Source organism: Rana temporaria, chromosome 4 (assembly GCF_905171775.1).
Source record: "Rana temporaria chromosome 4, aRanTem1.1, whole genome shotgun sequence".
Taxonomy (NCBI): domain Eukaryota; kingdom Metazoa; phylum Chordata; class Amphibia; order Anura; family Ranidae; genus Rana; species Rana temporaria.
This window is the reverse complement of record NC_053492.1, coordinates 457,582,683-457,600,600: the sequence shown is the minus strand read 5'-3', so window position 1 is coordinate 457,600,600 and position 17,918 is coordinate 457,582,683.

Here is a 17,918-nt window from a genome sequence, read left to right as displayed (position 1 = left end):
GTTAGGTATCTATTTACTCGGCGTAACTTCATATTTCACATTATACAAAAAAATTGGGCTAACTTTACTGTTTTGTTATTTTTTAATTCACAAAACCGTTTTTTTTCACAAATAAAGGCGTTTGAAAAATTATTGCGCAAAAACTGTGCGAGATAAAAAGTTGCAATGGCCGGCATTTTATTCCCTAGGGTGTCTGCTAAAAAAATATATATATAGTGTTTGGGGGTTCTGAGTAATTTTCTAACAAAAAAATTATGATTTATGCATGTAGGAGAGAAGTGCCAAAATAGGCCCGGTATGGAAGTGGTTAAATATTTTATTCTATCTTTTCATGTGACAACACTGAAGAAATGACACTTTGCTACAATGTAATGTAGTGAGTGTACAGCTTATATAACAGTGTACATTTTCTGCCCCCTCAAAATAACTCAACACATAGCCATTAATGTCTAAACCGCTGGCAACATAAGTGAGTACACTCCTAAGTGAAAATGTCCAAATTGGGGGCAATTAGCCATTTTCCCTCCCCGGTGTCATGTGACTCGTTAGTGTTACAAGGTCTCAGGTGTGAATGGGGAGCAGGTGTGTTAAATTTTAGTGTTGTAGAAAGGCAGGTGCCACTGACTTGTTTCCTGGTTGGCAAACGTATTATATCTTCTTTACTACTTCCAGTCCGTCTACCAATCATAGCCTCCCATGTTCGCCCCCGGGGGGACCACCAGTCCTATTGTGTCTCTATTGCCATCTGATGTTCTCATTTGGTGAGTTGCGCTGATTTACCAATACTCCATAAATCATTGTTATAAGGGTAGCATTGCTACAATATGGTCTATATTAGTATCTTTTGACACTGTAACTATGAGTACTGTATATATATTTTTTTATAGATGTTTACGGTTGACTCTTGCTGAAGAAGCGACCTTTGACGTGAAACATGTTGAGGACTATGTCTGAACCTGCATCTCTGTATCCCCACTTACCAGTGGGGCGTTCTACTTCCTAAATGCAAATGCAACGGAGTCTATAACAATTTCACTTTTTTTGGTTGATCATAATGTTTTTATGTAAATCTCTTAATAAATGTTTATATAATTTTTTAAGAACTTTGTATACTTTCTGGGTACCGAGATAGTCCTCAAACACCATTGGCGTCATATGGCCAAGTTTTGGAGTAGCCCTTGACAAGCCTTCCCCTCTTCCTCATTGTATATTCATAGGATGATGGTACATGTCCCTACCTCTACCTGTTACAAATCTTTTCATGAGGCAACTCCCTTTTAATCAGTATTCCAACTCGGTCACGATGCCTGCTGTGCTCCCAAGAAAAGGTGTCAGACTCCTGTCCTTCAGCTCCAAGTCCTGTGTCCCAAGAGAGTGAGCCTGCTGATCCCAGTTCGATATATCTGCTCTCTCAGCATCCTCCTTTCTTCACCAGCCTTCTGGTATGTGTAGTCTGATAAGCACTCAAGAACATAGGGTATCTTGACAGAAGGACTACAGGTCCTTAGATTCTCTGCTGACCAGCAAAATTGGCTTTGCTCCGCTAACAGGAAGTGATGTTAAGCCTCGTACACACGATCAGTCCATCCGATGAAAACGGTCTGAAGGACAGTTGTCCTAGGTTTTATAATTACTCATTTTCTTTATTTTCCAAATTACATCACATACAAAGAACAAATAACAATAACAAAACAAAACAAAACAAAACAGGAAACTGGCCCCAGTTGTCCTAGGTTAACCGACGAAGCTGACTGATGGTCCGTCGTGCGTACACAGTATCAGTTAAAAAAACGATCATGTCAGAACGCGGTGACATAAAACACAATGATGTGCTAAAAAAACGAAGTTCAATGCTTCCATGCTTGCGTCGACTTGATTTTGAGCATGCATGGATTTTTAACCAATATTTTTGCATACTAACGATCGGTTTTGACCTATCGGTTAGCAACCCATCGGTTAAATTTTAAAGCAAGTTTTTTTTTTTTAACCGAAGGTTAATTAACCTATGTGCCCACACACGATCGGTTTGGACCGTTTTCATCGGTTTAACCTATCGTGTGCAGGAGCCTTAACTGTCCCAATTCTGGGCACTAGGGGGAAAGGGCTCAATCATAGTCCCACTTAAAGTGTCTATTGTATGGAGCAAAAACATAGCCAGCATTTGGCTACACTTTTGTCCTTAATTTGTGTGTCAGCAACAAATTATGTTACTGTGTTGCTGCCATTCTCTCTCCCCCTCTAAATGTTATATTTTTCTTGTAGTGTTTTTGTTTTTTCTGTATTTTGAAGTTATTTTTCAGTTTTTATCCTTTAGCTCTATTTTATTTGTTTGTTTGATTTTTCTGTTTTTCCTTTAGGTTATTTTATTATTATTAATATTATTGGGTCAGCAACAGCAGCAGCAGCAGCAACAGCAAGAAGCTGCCCTTTGCAGTAGAAGACTTCATATTATTGTAGTGGGGGCACCACTACAGAGACAGAGGTTGGTGTTTCCCCATGTGCTCCCCTCCAGGGAGATAACAGCAATGTATAAGGAGCTCACAAGAGAACTGACCTAGTCCAGCATGAAGCCACAAGTTACCCAATGCGAATCTGTTCTTAATCACCTCTTATATTTTCAGTGTTTATTGATTAGCATTAGTATTTCACTGATTGTGCCTTAGATGTCTGGAATGTATCTTTATTCCAGATTTGAAATATTCTGACAAGGCACAGGCATTGCGGCCCATGAAGTAGCATATCAGAAAGGATGTGATGAACTCTGCAAATAATTCAACATGGTTTTGATAGGTACAAAAGAAAGATGAATGGTAGATACAGCGTGGTTCAATATTCTAGCCCAATGGTTCTCAACCCTGTCCTCAAGTACCCCCAACAGGCCATGTTTGCAAGTTTTCATTTATCTTGCACAGGTGCTTTAAATCAGAGTCAATGGCTTGGTATTTTGAACAGCTATTTTATCTGAGAGAAATTCCCAAAACATGGCCTGTTGGGGGTACCTAAGGACAGGGTTGAGAACCACTGTTCTAAGACATACAGTCTCCTCTACGTTATGAACACTGCACAATTTATTGGTTGTTAGGTAACTGTCTGACAAAGACTATTGATATTTTTTCATAAAACTCATGTTGTGTCCTAATAGGCTTGTTGAAAAATTGTAAAGCTTTTGTTTAGTATCTACGATGTTTTATTTATTGTTTTCACAAATCCCGGGTATTATCCGATAATCGTTTCAATTTCTTTTAGTGATTGTTCTAGAAAATACCATTTTAAATGGCTTAATAGACCAGGAGCAATTCCCAGAATACAACAATTCAGAACTTGTATTACTTATATTGTATTACTAATAAGAAAACAATATTTACTGTATATTTTTGTGTAAAGCTGAGATCATCAGAATCATCTTAAAGGAAAAATGTGGGCATCAAATTCTGGATTAATTCTAATGCTAGTTCCCTGGCTTTTTCAGGCTTCAGTATTTTCTAATTCACCTGGAACAAGCAGGCAACGTATTGGAAAAATCTTGTCACTATACTTGACAGGCAGGCAACTAGCATCATCTTCACAAGGGGTAATCTCACAATTCCACCCACCCCCAAAATTGAAAATTTTTCTATCAAGTTCTTCCCATAATTTTCCTTTGCTTACTGAGGCTAATTTAAGACATACATTCTGTAACTATCTAAACGTGGTAAATACATAGGCCCAGATTCACAAAGCACTTACGCCGACGTATAACAAGTTACGCCGACGTAAGTGCAAATGTGCGCCGTCGTATCTGTGCGCCAGACCCACAAACTAATATGCGCCTAAAAACAGGCTACACCCCGCCGACGTATCTTGCTTACGCCGGCGTAGGGTGGGCGTACATTTAGGCTGGGAGCATGGTGCCGCTCCCATTGATTATTCATTCAAACATGCAAATGAGGGAAATACAGCGATTCACGAACGTGCGTGTGCCCGGCGCATGCTACGCAAGATGCACACTCCCAAGCCAGTTGTATAACCATGCAACAGGTTCTGGATGATGCTTGATTTTCTCTGCTCTAACCAGAGGAAAGTAAATGATTTAAATCTCCTAACGAAGCCCATCTGAGTTATATTCCGAGGAATTACATCTGAGTTTACATAGAGAACATGTTCTCTTTTCCTCCGATGGAATTCTGCCGGAATTCCGATGTGAATTTGGCCGGTCAAAAACCCAATCGTGTGTACAGGGCATTAGTCATTGAAGTCCAGGCCTTTTCTGGGACTTTTTGTTAAGGTTTACATTTTTATTCTTTGCTAAAAAATTACTTAGAACCCCCACGCATTAAATATATATTTTTTTTAGCGGAGACCCTAGTGAATAAAATGATAATCATCGCAATATTTTATGTCCCACAGTATTTGTGCAGTGGTCTTTCAAATAAAATTCTGGGGGAAAAAATGCACTTTAATGAATTAAAAAAACAAAACACAATATTTACCTCACTTTTTTTGCATAATGTGAAAGATCATGTTACACTGAATAAATTAATACCTAACATGTCATGCTTTAAAATTTGCTTGTGGAATGGCAAACCACGATACATGAAAATCTCCATAGGCAATGGTTTAATTTATTTTTTTGCAGATTACGGGCTGGATTCAGATACATCGGCGTATCTGTCCGCCCGGCGTAACCTATCTGAGATAAGTTACGCCGCTCTAACTTTGGGCACAAGTTCTTTATTCAGACAGAACTTGCGCCCTTAGTTAGAGCGGCGTATCGTATGTGTTGCGGCGTAAGGCCAAGTAATTCAAATGGGGATGTAGGGGGCGTGTTTTATTTAAATTTCCCTTGACCCCCGCGTTTTTTACGTTTTACTTGAACGGCGCATGCGCCGTCCGTAAAATCTCCCAGTGTGCATTGCTCTAAATGACGTCGCAAGGACGTCATTGCTTTCGACGTGAACGTAAATTACGTCCAGCCGTATTCGCGAACGACTTACACAAACAACCTAAAATTTCCAAACTTGGCGCGGGAACGACGGCCATACTTAACATTAGCTACCCCTCATATAGCAGGGGTAACTATACTCCGGAAAAAGCCGAACGCAAACAACGTAAAAAAAAGCACTGGGCGGGCGTTCGTTTCTGAATCGGCGTAACTCCTCATTTGCATATTCCTCGTGTATACAAACGGAAGCGCCACCTAGCGGCCAGCGTGAGATTGCAGCCTAAGATCCGACGGTGTAAGTCACTTACACCTGTCGGATCTTAGGGATATCTATGCGTAACCTGATTCTATGAATCAGGCGAATAGATACGACCGTCGGAACTCAGAGATACGACGGCGTATCAGGAGATACGCCGTCGTATGTCTTTCTGAATCCGGCCCTACCTGTTTAGAGTTACAGAGGAGGTCTTGTGCTAAGAGTCATCCAAGCCTATATTAAGTTTGGTGGTTCTACAAAGTATTCAAAAATACAAAGGAAAGCAGTGCAGCGCAAAACCAATAAGAACATATTCAATTGAATATATATTATGTGAAATAAGTATAAATATAAATCAATAAAGTATAAAATTAAGTGATAAAGTCCGCCCCGCTGAGGAAGTTGTAAAACGTAACATGTACAGGGGTTAGGAGCCTGAATACACGTCGCTCGCTGCCGTCCTTTGGAATCAAGTATTTCCCTGCATTCCTTATTGCCGTTTTTACAGTGGCTAAATGTGAGTAGCCTGTGCTTTTAATACTTTTAATAAATGTTTGAGTCCAGAGGAGAGCACTTAGTTTATGATTTCTTTTTCATGTTCGGGTCCATCTGATACTGCTGACCTATGAGGATTTGAATTGCTAATCTGCTTCCTGGTCTCCTAAGCTGAGATATCTGCCTATTTGACCATCTGGTAAAACAGTGGTCCATGTGTGGAGGTGAGAGTACCCATTCTTACTGGTGGAGGGATCACTTTAAGTTTGGTATCTCCTGATACGCCGTCGTATCTCTGTGATCCGCCCGTCCTAACTATGCGGCTGATTTATAGAATCAGTTACGCATAGATAGCCCTAAGATCCGACAGGTGTAATTGACTTACACCGTCGGATCTTAGGATGCAATTCTAGGCCGGCCGCTAGGTGGCGATTCCATTGCGGTCGGCGTAGAATATGCAAATGACTAGTTACGGCAATCCACGAAGATACGCGCGTTTGTTGCAATCTCTTACGTCGTCGCTAGTCGGTTTTTCCCGTCGCAAACTTAGGCCTGCTTTAACATGGCTTATCTTTAGAAGAGTCATGTTAAAGTATGGCCGTTGTTCCCACATCGAATTTCAATTTTTATTGCGTAAGACGTCCGGGAATACGAAACGACGTAACGCACGTCGCCGTTCAAAAAAAACGTTGGGGCGCCGTAATTTCACACAAAGCACGTCGGGAAATTTCCTAACGGAGCATGCGCAGAACGTTCAGCGTGGGAATGCGCCTAATTTAAATGGTGACCGCGTAACGTAAATGTACCTGAATCTGGCCCTTAATCTTTATGGTTTTTCACTTTATTTTAGCACTTGCTTTAACCTTATCAATAGTTTATATTTTTGCGCTGATTGCACCCCTATTTTTTCATATTTTACAAAGTATTGACTGAATACAAATGCAGGCCACACTGTTCACACATTTATTTGTAAGAAAATTTATAATTTTCTTTCTACTTCACAATTATGTGCCACTTTGTGTTGGTCTTTCACACAAAATCCCAATAAAGTACATTTACATTTTTGGTGGTAACATGACAAAATTTAGAACATTTCAAGGGGTATGAATACTTTTTCAAGCCACTGTATGTATTAGAATTGGAATGCAGGCATCTCCCATGCTCTGCATTTCTACTCTTTTATGTTTAATTTCCATCATTTTATATCTCAATAATTCAGTCTATTTCTCTTTACATTTTTTTATGATCATTTGGACATTGTAATTGTGGGATGTCTGTACTTGTTTTTTGTGTGTTTGAAAATTTTAATAAACATATAAAAAAAAAAGAAAGAAAATAAACCATGGTTTGTGTGTGTTACCGTGCATTGCAGTAAGAAGAGCATTCCTTTATCACAGCAGTCTGGGTGGTGGCCTGGGCCTGGGTGGTCTTATAAACAGATATTAAATTGGTTCAATTTATCCACTTTAGGTCCAGTTTAACTGCTACAGGGCGGCACCTGTGCACCGAATCACGTATATGTACCTGATCTGACACTTCCGGCACGTAATTCCTCGGAATATAACTCAGATGGGCATACACAGGGTCGGAATTTCCGATGGAAAAAGTCCGTCTTACTTTTTCCATCGTAAATTTTGATCGTGTGTACGAGGGATAAGGAGTACTTGAGAGGATGATCAAATCCATCCAATAGATGTTAGCAGGACACTACAATCTTACTTAGATGCCCTGGCTTCGTTAAGAGATTTAAATCATTTACTTTTCTCTGGTAAGAGCAGAGAAAATCAAGCATACCAGCGCCGCCTATCAGTGCCCATCAGTGCCGCCTATCAGTGCCGCCTATCAGTGCCCATCGGGGCTGCCTCATCGGTGCCCTTCAGTGCCACCTCATCGATGCCCATCAGTGCCACCTCATCGGTGCCCATCAGTGTCGCCATATTATTGCCCATAATTGAAGAAGAAAACTTACTTATTTACAAAACAAATTAACAGAAAAAAATAAAAACTTTGGGCCAGATTCACATAGAAATGTGTTACGCTGCGGCGGCGTAACGTATCCCATTTATGTTACACCGCCGCAAGTTTACAGCGTAAGTGCTTGATTCACAAAGCACTTACCTGTAAACTTGCGGCGGCGTAAGGTAAATCCGCCCGGCGCAAGCCCGCCTAATTCAAATGGGGCGGGGACCATTTAAATTAGGCGCGTTCCCACGCCGAACGTACTGCGCATGCGCCGTCCCTAAAATTTCCCGACGTGCATTGCGCTAAATGACGTCGCAAGGGCGTCATTGGTTTTGACGTTAACGTAAATGGCGTCCAGCGCCATTCACGGACGACTTACGCAAACGATGTGAAATTAAAAAATTTGACGCGGGAACGACGGCCATACTTAACATTGGTTAGACCACCTAGAGGGCATGCTTAGTTTTACGCGACGCATCTCTACGGAAATGACGTAAATTTAGATCGACGGGCAAAGCGGACGTTCGTGAATCGCCGTAACTAGTCATTTGCATATTCTACGCCGACCGCAATGGAATCGCCACCTAGCGGCCGGCCTAGAATTGCAGCCTAAGATCCGACTGTGTAACACAGTTACACCTGTCGGATCTTAGGGCTATCTATGCGTAACCTGATTCTATGAATCAGGCGCATAGATACGACAATCGTATCTCAGAGATACGATGGCGTATAAGGAGATACGCCGTCGTATCTCTTTTGTGAATCTGGCCCTTTATTTTTTTCAAATTTTTCGGTCTTTTTTTAGTTGTTGCACAAAAAATAAAAATCGCAGAGGTGATCAAATGCCCCCACAAGAAAGCACTATTTGTGGGAACAAAATTATAAAAAAATTGTTTGGGTATAGTGTAGCATGACCGCGCAATTGTCATTCAAAGTGCGACAGCGCTGAAAACAGAAAATTGGCTTGGGCAGGAATGTGCGTAAGTGCCTGGTATGGAAGTGGTTAAAAAATATAAATATGTAAAAGCTCCAACACTAAACTGATACTCCATATAAAAAGCGGTAAAAGTAAAATGTGATATTGTTGTAACTGGATGCATTTTATTTTACTGAATCCTTAAGAACCAGACCTGAATAATAATTCATCAAGTCTCTGGCCAGGTACATTGTATAAAGCATGCTGACTCAACATTTCCTAAGACATGTTGTTGAAGATTTTGCTTTGTCAGGTAGAAAATTCACTCTTACCTGATGCAAGTCTACAAAAGCTCACCTGGTATTATTTATCGGTTTTGTCCTCAAATTTATAACTCTCACTAGCAATAACACTTAGAAGGAAGATTTTGAAAGAAACATAACCCTTATTTGTCTTAATTTTTTACCATAATTATTTTTTTAAATCTTCAGAAGAAGAATTGGATCTACTGATTTTTTTTAGGTTTTCAGATGGAGCTATATTAAAATATAACATGTCATTTCTTTTTCAGATTCTGTGGATGAGATGACTGATAATTTGCAAATTAGCTGATCTGCTAATTGAGAAACCCAGAATAATTTGCTGTCTGTGTCTGCCCTACTTTAAAGAGAATCAACTTTCTCATCAGTACTTTTGGATATACTTGTGAAAGACATCATCTTGGTGTGAATGATCATAGTTGAAAGATAACTCCACTTGCATTGAAAACATATAGGAAATAAAAAAAATATATAGCATATACAGTTGCAACACAAGCCATTAAAATGTTTTACTTTATTAAAAATGTATTTTCTTCCTCAATTTTTTTTTTTTTGTAATATAGTAGGATAAGTTCTATGTTTTACTTCCTTTTCCACTGGGAAGATTTCCCCTTATTTTATATATTCAGAACATGATAGGGGAACAGGGGTCACTGAGAAATGATGGCACAACACAGTCACAAACAAAGTTTTACTCGATTTCTACTTTCTTAAAAAAAGTGTTTTTGTTATCTATGGAACCCCTTGCCACCAGATAAAGTTTCGTGTTTTTTTTTTTTTTATATATAAATTCTTTATATATTCTTTATATGAACATCCACTTATAAGGTACATTTCAATACATTTATAGACCAATACATTGCAACGTTCAGAAATGTCTGAATTTAAGGGGAAAGGGTATAAGGAAAATTGTAGGGGGTAACAAAGTAACCCCTTCACTAAGGGTAGGAATAAACGGATTTGTAACTTGCTGGGAGGTGGCAAGGTGGGGGGATGGACATAACGAAGGAAAAAGAAAACAGGAGGGGGGAGGGAGGGGGACTTCACTCTCTAACACATGGAGCCTGAGGATTCTGGGTCATATTGGGGGTGTCCAGGGCTCAAGTCCTGTGGGAACGCATGGGAACGGAGTTCCTGCACTTTTTTCACAGCAGGAACGCAGTTCCCTTTGCAGGACTAGAGCAGCCGAGAGCAGCCGAGCCGCCCGAGCCAATCCTTCACTAAGCGGCGATGCCCAGCTCGAGTCACTGTCAGGGGCAGGCGAACCTTAGTAATCCTTTATGTTACCGGCCGCTTCCTGTATATGGATTAATCGGGTAGTGTGCGGGTATTCCGTCACTTCCTCGATCCCGCAATGTCTTCTGGGAGCTTTTGTCATTGTTTCCAGGAGACGTTGCGGAGATCTGCAGAAAGTTATCACGGGATTTAGAAAGAACTTGCTTAACACTTCCTGATGAATCCATATACAGGAAGCGGCCAGTAACATAAAGGATTACTAAGGTACAGTGGATTGAAAAAAAACAAAAAAACATGCGGTTTAGTAATTATGCATACGAGCGTATGATTTTTCTTTGGTGGGGGAGTGGATCTTGGGTGGGAGTTCCCACACTTTTTCCCCCAGGACTTGACCCCTGGGGGTGTCTAGGAATTAGAGAGGCTAGAGAGTGTATACATAGAATTCAAGGTGTCCAAGGTGTTCAAGGTGTTTTTCGGATTGGCCCTTCAGATTTGCATTAAGTTGCTCAATCAACTCAATAGTTACATAGTTATATAGTAGGTGAGGCTGAAAAAAGACACAAGTCCATCAAGTCCGACCTATGTGTGTGATTATATGTCAGTATTACATTGTATATCCCTGTATGTTGTGGTCGTTCTGGTGCTTATCTAATATTTTTTTTAAACTATCGATGCTCCCCGCTGAAACCACTGCCTGTTGAAGAGAATTCCACATCCTCACCGCTCTTTCAGTAAATCACCCTCTACGCAGTTTAAGGTAAAACTGCTTTTCTTCTAATTTTAGTGAATGGCCGCATGTCTTATTAAATTCCCTTTTGTGGAAAAGATGTATCCCTATTGTGGGGTCACCATTACGGTATTGAACATCATATCCCCTCTCAAGCATCTATGTGTTATTTGATGTATTTTTACTTATATCATATTACTCCACCCTGAATGACCTTTATGGTTAATTCACTCTCTTTTAAACAAATTTTGTATAATTGAAAATAAACTTTTTGTAATTTTCTATTTACTGTGTTTGAGTCTTCCATTGTTTTGGCATTATATGATTAAGCACCGCTACAGTCCCATCTTTTTTTCCTTCCACTTTAAATTATACATTTTCGGGATGAGGTGCGTTTAATTTGGTGCCTACTTTCAGTCAGACAAAAAAAACATAAGATAGTGTATATGGGTTTTCTTTTTAATTAGAGCCAAGTGCACGATATTCATACATTGAAATAAGCAGGCTACAGGAAATTCCTTAGGCCCAATAAGCTTTGCCAAAATTGGTCAGATTTGCCAGTTAGCCAAGCCATGCCTGACCAATATTGATCAAATCTCTGCAGTTCTTTACAACGTATTAATGGAATTCTTCATCAAATGTTGACCCACAGATGGTTACTTAAAACCCATATCTGCAATCACTTGTATTAAAAATCTGGCTGCCATTATCAAATAATTATTTCAACAAAGAGAATCAGTCATGACAAAAGAGATTATCTACACTGCCAGAAGACCTACAAGACAATGGAGATGCATCAACCAGTTAATTAAAATAATTACATGTACTAATATTCTGTAATTTCTAATCTGATTCTCTTCTTTATATGATATTTTTTTTTCTAAAGCTGCCCTACCAATATCGCGTGTGGCACAACCTAAATATGATGTAGAGCCGAGACAGAAGAACATTTCCAATAGACTGAACCAGTAGAAACTGACATCGAAATTTCACTGAACAGGAAATGATGACCCAAAAGATGCAGTAAAGATTCGGCACTGAAAAAAATGATCTTCATGAATTCCAGTATTGGTACTAGCTCTGCTATGAATATTTTATTCTTAGAAAAGCATGTACATTTTATTCAGTGTTAAACGCTTTATATATTTCATTTATCTTTTCATTTGCTCTTTGTAAAATGAATTTAAGGGTTTAAAAGATATTATTTGTTAAAAAAAATTCAGGTACAAAAAATTATGAAACATTATTTTTTTGTTCCAATTATGTTTATTGAAAAGATATACATGACCATACAAAAGCATCCCAACAGATTAGCGAGCATTAGCAAATGCATTCAAGGTCCACATATATACTGCAACACAGTATTAAACAGAAATATCGGAATAAGAAAACTAACCACTTAAGGACCTTGGGTGTTTTTCAGATTTAGCATTTACAAGACTAAAACATTTTTTTTTGCTAGAAAATTACTTAAAACCCCCAAACATTATATATATATATTTCTAACACCCTAGAGAATAAAATGGCGGTCATTGCAATACTTTTTGTCACATCGTATTTGCACAGCGGTCTTACAAGCGCACTTTTTTTTGGAAAAAAATCACTTTTTTTAATTAAAAAATAAGACAACAATAAATTTGGCCCAATTTTGTTTGTATATTGTGAAAGATAATGTTACACTGAGTAAAATGATACCCAACATGTCACGCTTAAAAATTGCGCCCGCTCGTGGAATGGCGTCAAACTTTTACCCTTAACAATCTGGATAGGCGACGTTTAAAAAATTCTATAGGTTGCATCTTTTGAGCTACAGAGAAGGTCTAGGGCTAGAATTATTGCTCTCGCTTTAACGATCGCAGTGATACCTCACTTGTGTGGTTTGAATACCGTTTTCATATGTGGGCGTTACTCACGTATGCGTTCGCTTCTGCACGCGAGCTCGTCGGGACGGGGCACTTTAAAAAAATGTTTTGTTGTTTTCTTATTTATTTTTATTTATTTTATTATTTTTTACACTGGAAAAAAAAATTGATCACTTTTATCTTGCCCTCACTCGCATCCCCACACAGCACGAGAAAGGACCCGATCGCCTCCGCCGCTACCGACGGCTCCAGTAAGCGGCGGAGGACGCGGGGGAGCGGCGGGAGGGGGGCCCCTCTCTCGCCGTCAATAACGGTGATCTCGCAGGGAATCCGCCGCGGAGACCACCATTATCGTTTACAGGACCGCTCATGCTAAAGATGGATATCTCGGTTGTGGCAGCATCTGCTGCCGTTACGAGATATCCATCTTTAAAAAAAGGACGTATAGCTGCGTAAGGAGGTCCAAAATATAAACAAATATAAACAACATAAATAATCAGCGCTTACCCTAGGAACCCCAAGACCCACAAGCCAAGAGTCCCCGAGCAGAAAATCCTAAACCCATTTTACTGTCAATGCTATAACCTAGACGGGAGGACCCGTGTTTGAGAGCTCCTGAAAGAAAGGTAGAGATGAAAAGGAACAAAAGAGAAATAAAGAAGAAAAAAGGGAGAGAGATAAGAGAGCAACCGACCAGCACCCTAAGATCAATCAGATAGAACCATATCTACATCGCCAGCGATCTTAGATCGTTAGTTAAATATGCAATCCATGGGTCCCAAACCTTATGGAACATCTTCATTTTGTCCTGAACCAGTGCCATCAGTCTCTCGTTCAACATCAGCCATGACAATTTCCTTTTAAGCTGATCGAATGGCAAGGAGGCGGAACGCCATTTCCTAGCTATCGTGAGCTTTGCTGATATAAAAATAAAAGTAAGCAGCCAACTTTGGGCTCTGGAGGCCTCCGCTACCCTGTCACCCAAAAGAGCCTGTTTTGCAGATTTAACCATATTCAACTGCATCAATGAATAAATAAAATTATAAACCCTAATCCAGAATCTCCTGACCTTATGGTAGGTAGTTCCGAACTGGCCACAACCCCTAAAACATTTAGGGGTAGCCCCATGTACAAAGGTGGCGAGCCTAGCCGGCACCATATACCATCTAAGCAACACTTTATAATTAGCTTTTATTATAGACGTATTTATAAGTGATTTAGACGCAGTCTCCGACATCGTATACCACTTCTCCAGATCAAGGGTTTCCTGCAGATCCTCTTCCCATTGGAGCATATAGTTCAATTTAATTGATGAACTCATCAACATCGTATATATCTCAGAAATATGACCTCTAAGGCGGTCATAACGAGTTCAAAAGTGTTCCATGGGAGTAAAAACTGATAAGTCGCTCTGACGAGCCAGAGTTTGTACAAAATGACATAGTTGGGCATATCGGTAACATTCCACTCGTGCGTCGTTCTGTCCCGGCGCCATTTTAGATTGTGGTCTAACGTTTGGGGAAGGCCCTGCTCCGCAGGACGATCTGGATTGTTTGTATTGGTCCCTTCTTGGCTGTCCTTTAGCCCGTCTGTTCATCCCCGTCCCGGGGACACAGCCGCGGCTTTTGCGGCGCTCAATCCCCGCTGTCAGCGCTTAAAATAGCTACAAAGGGCCGGAGCGAGGTGAGCTCAACTAGAGCACCTCTGCTCCCAAAGTCCCGCGCATGCGCACTCTGAAACATTATTTTTAACCACTTTAATAGTGGGCAACTTTTACCCGCTCCCTGCCCAGGCCATTTTTCAGCGCTGTCACACTTATAATGACAATTGTGTGGTCATGCAACACCATTCCCAAACTACATTTTTTTAATCATTTTGTTCACACAAATAGAGCTTTCTTTTAGTGGTATTTAATCACCACTGAGTTTTTTTTTTGCTAAATAAATGAAAAATAACAAATATAAAAAAAAAAACATGTTTTTCTTTGTTTCTGTTATACAATTTTGCAAATAAATAATCTTTCTTCATATTCTTTGGTGAAAATAACCCAAATCAGTGTATATTATTTAGTCTGTAGGGAAGTTATAGAGTCCAAAATCTATGATATATATATGAAAATTGATCAATCCTGATGTACTGATGGCTGATCTCATTTCTTAAAGGCCAAAACATGTCAGGACATTACAAATACCCCCCAAATGACCCCTTTTTCGGAAAGTAGACACCCCAAGGTATTTAGTAAGAGGCATGGCAGGTTTTTGAAGTTATAATTTTTTGTCATAAGTTTTTAGAAAATTAAGAAAATTATTATTATTTTTTTTTACATACTGTCACCAGCACAGTACAGCATCATCACATAATGGGTGTGGCGATGTTCAGGAACACTGACCGTATGAAGAGAAAAAAATATATAATTTATTTTTATTTTTTTAACACACTTTGAGCAGAGCAATATAATGCTACCATAGTAACATTGTACTACTCTGGAGAAGTGATCAATTTAATTTTTTTACACATTATTTTTTTACATATAGCAATAAATGTGTAACTGGATGGAGACACGTGACGTTACTCCCGCACATGTGTGCAGGAGCCACCAGCCACGAGCCACCGGAACGGTCCTTCAGAGCGCATGCGCTGATGATGTCATCGGCTGCATATTCAGTAAATATCTCATAAAAGGTGCACGTTGGCTAGTGTTCTAGCAAAAGAATAGACACAGAGCAGGGACTTGCGCTTTGGCACCGATATCCAGCTAATTACTGAGACCCTCTTCTAACCTGGTATTCTCCAGTGCACCCCATAAACGGTGATGGAATGCTCCCACAGACCACTGCAGAAAGATTGCTTCTTCCATACCAACCTGCATCCCGAGAAGAGGAGTTTGTCCCTGTTATGATCCTTGAAAAACTCAAGTGTTTCTCCTTTGATTCTATTACACAGTGGTGGGTCCTCCACCCTGTCTTAAGGCTAATCCCCTCCAGACGGCTCCAGGGTCTGGAAGGAAAGCATTGTTCTGTGTTTGACCTTTTGTTTGTTTGTTTATGTATTTTTTTATCTCCTGGGACTTCTCTGTGTCATTACACATCTCAGTCCTCCTATTTAAGCTATCGGACCAATCCCTGCTGACCCTGTTTCAAGTCCTCATTTGCATGGCCAAGAGGACCTAAGTGAGGACTAGAGTACTTTACAATTGACGAATAGGAAAGTGGTTATGTGGGCAGGGTGTTCAAACTGCTATGTATAAAAGTGTGTTGTGTGCATCCAATAAAGGGGGAGGTTTCTGTTTGAACTTACAGCCTGGCTTGTGTTTGTTCTCAGCTATCACAGCTGGATTCGAAGGGCACATAGCTGTAGTTCGAATCCCGGAGCATCGGACGACCAAAAAATCAGGCCACGTACACACGGTCGTTCCAAACCGATGAGAATGGTTCGACGGGCCATTTCCATCGGTTCACAGCTGAAGTGGCCTGATGGTCTGATGTGCGTACACACCATCGTTCCAAAAACCGATCGGGTCAGAACGCGGTGACGTCAAACACACGACGTGCTGAATAAAACGAAGTTCAATGCTTCCAAGCATGCGTCGACTTGATTCTGAGCATGCACGGGTTTTGAACCGATGCTTTCTGTACTAACCATCGGTTTGGACCGATCGGGCAGCGGTCCATCGGTTCAGTTTTGAAGCATTTTTAAAAATTTTGGACCGAAGGAAAACAGACCGATGGGCCATACACACGGTCGGTTTGGACCGATGAAACTGAACCTCGGTCCATTCTCATCGGTTTTGTCCGACCGTGTGTACGCGGCCTCAGACGTGCGATCTGCAATCTATTTCAATAGCAGCAGAGGAGTAGCGAGAAGGGGCTTTTACAGTCCCAATATGCTAAATTCAATTTGCTCATGTTTAGATGGAACCTTAGTGAATTATTACTGCTACTGGTGAGTGTTTCCTTGATTGCCTGTCCCACAGATCATAAAATTTAAGTGACATCTCCCCAGGGACACAGCAATAAAAAACAGATAAAGGTTCTCACCCTTCCTATAATTTAAAAATAAAAAGTATAAAAATTCTCAAGCTACACTTTAACACAGTGGCGGAAAAAACTTCTATAACGTTCAGTACCTTGCGTAACTTCAGATGTTCTTTTCAATGAAAGATGATTGCTGATTGTCTGCATCAGGTTACTGTCCTTTGCTTATTGCTTTTTTTATATTATTAATTAGCCCAATGATGTCAACATGAAAGGATGTGTTTTTCAGGAAGTATTTTAATCTAAGGATGAGCTGTCAAAAGTAAAATCTATTTGTTTCTCATACCATCCAAGGAGCGGATGATATCAATATGTCATCTTAAGTATTTCCCAGACAGTCCAGCCTTTCACAATCGTTAATTGAGCATTTAATTTCAAACTATATAATCTTGACTTGTTTCCTACCTGCCTCTGCCAAAATAAGAAAGAAAAAAAAATTGTATTTTGGAAAGTGTGCATTACATTAACGCTAATTAGGCCCATATTTCTTGGAATGTACATTCTGTATTATTAATGCAAGGTAGGTGGAAAGCAATTTATTAGGAAAGCATAAAGACGCTTGATTCTATTATTAAACCACCCATAGCATAAAAATACAGATTCAGATTTTTTTTGTCAGTATACTTCATTAGCAGTTATTATAAACTAGAGATACTTGACTAATATGACTGCTGAGGAAAGATAAGCAATTTATAAAGTACTCCAGACAAGTTCAAAACGATTTTTCTTCCCTAAGAAAGGGCAAATGCAGTTGGGATCAGTTTGGGACACTTCCATCTGAGTTCCTTCAAAAGTCAATGTGACCTGCAATTAACCTCCTTTTGGCCTCCAGTTGACCTCTTCCCAAGCTACATCAAGCTATTTCAAGCTTCAAGTTGAGTTACTATTGACTTGTATGGGGGGAAACACCCCTAATTGGAAAAAAAAGCTCATGTATACAGACTAGAGCTGCACGACTAATGTAACTGCTGAGCATTTTTTATAAAGTATATGCTCAATGTTCAATGCAAGTTAATAAATATTTTCCTTCCCTAGGAAAGGGCAAATGTGGCATTCTTTCAGGTGACCCTAGCTGTCATTTGAGATCAGTTTTGGACAATTTCATCAGAGTTCTTTCATAAGTCAAATTGACCTGCAATTAACCTCCCTTTGACCTGCAGTTGACCTATTAAAAAGCTACGTCAAGCTA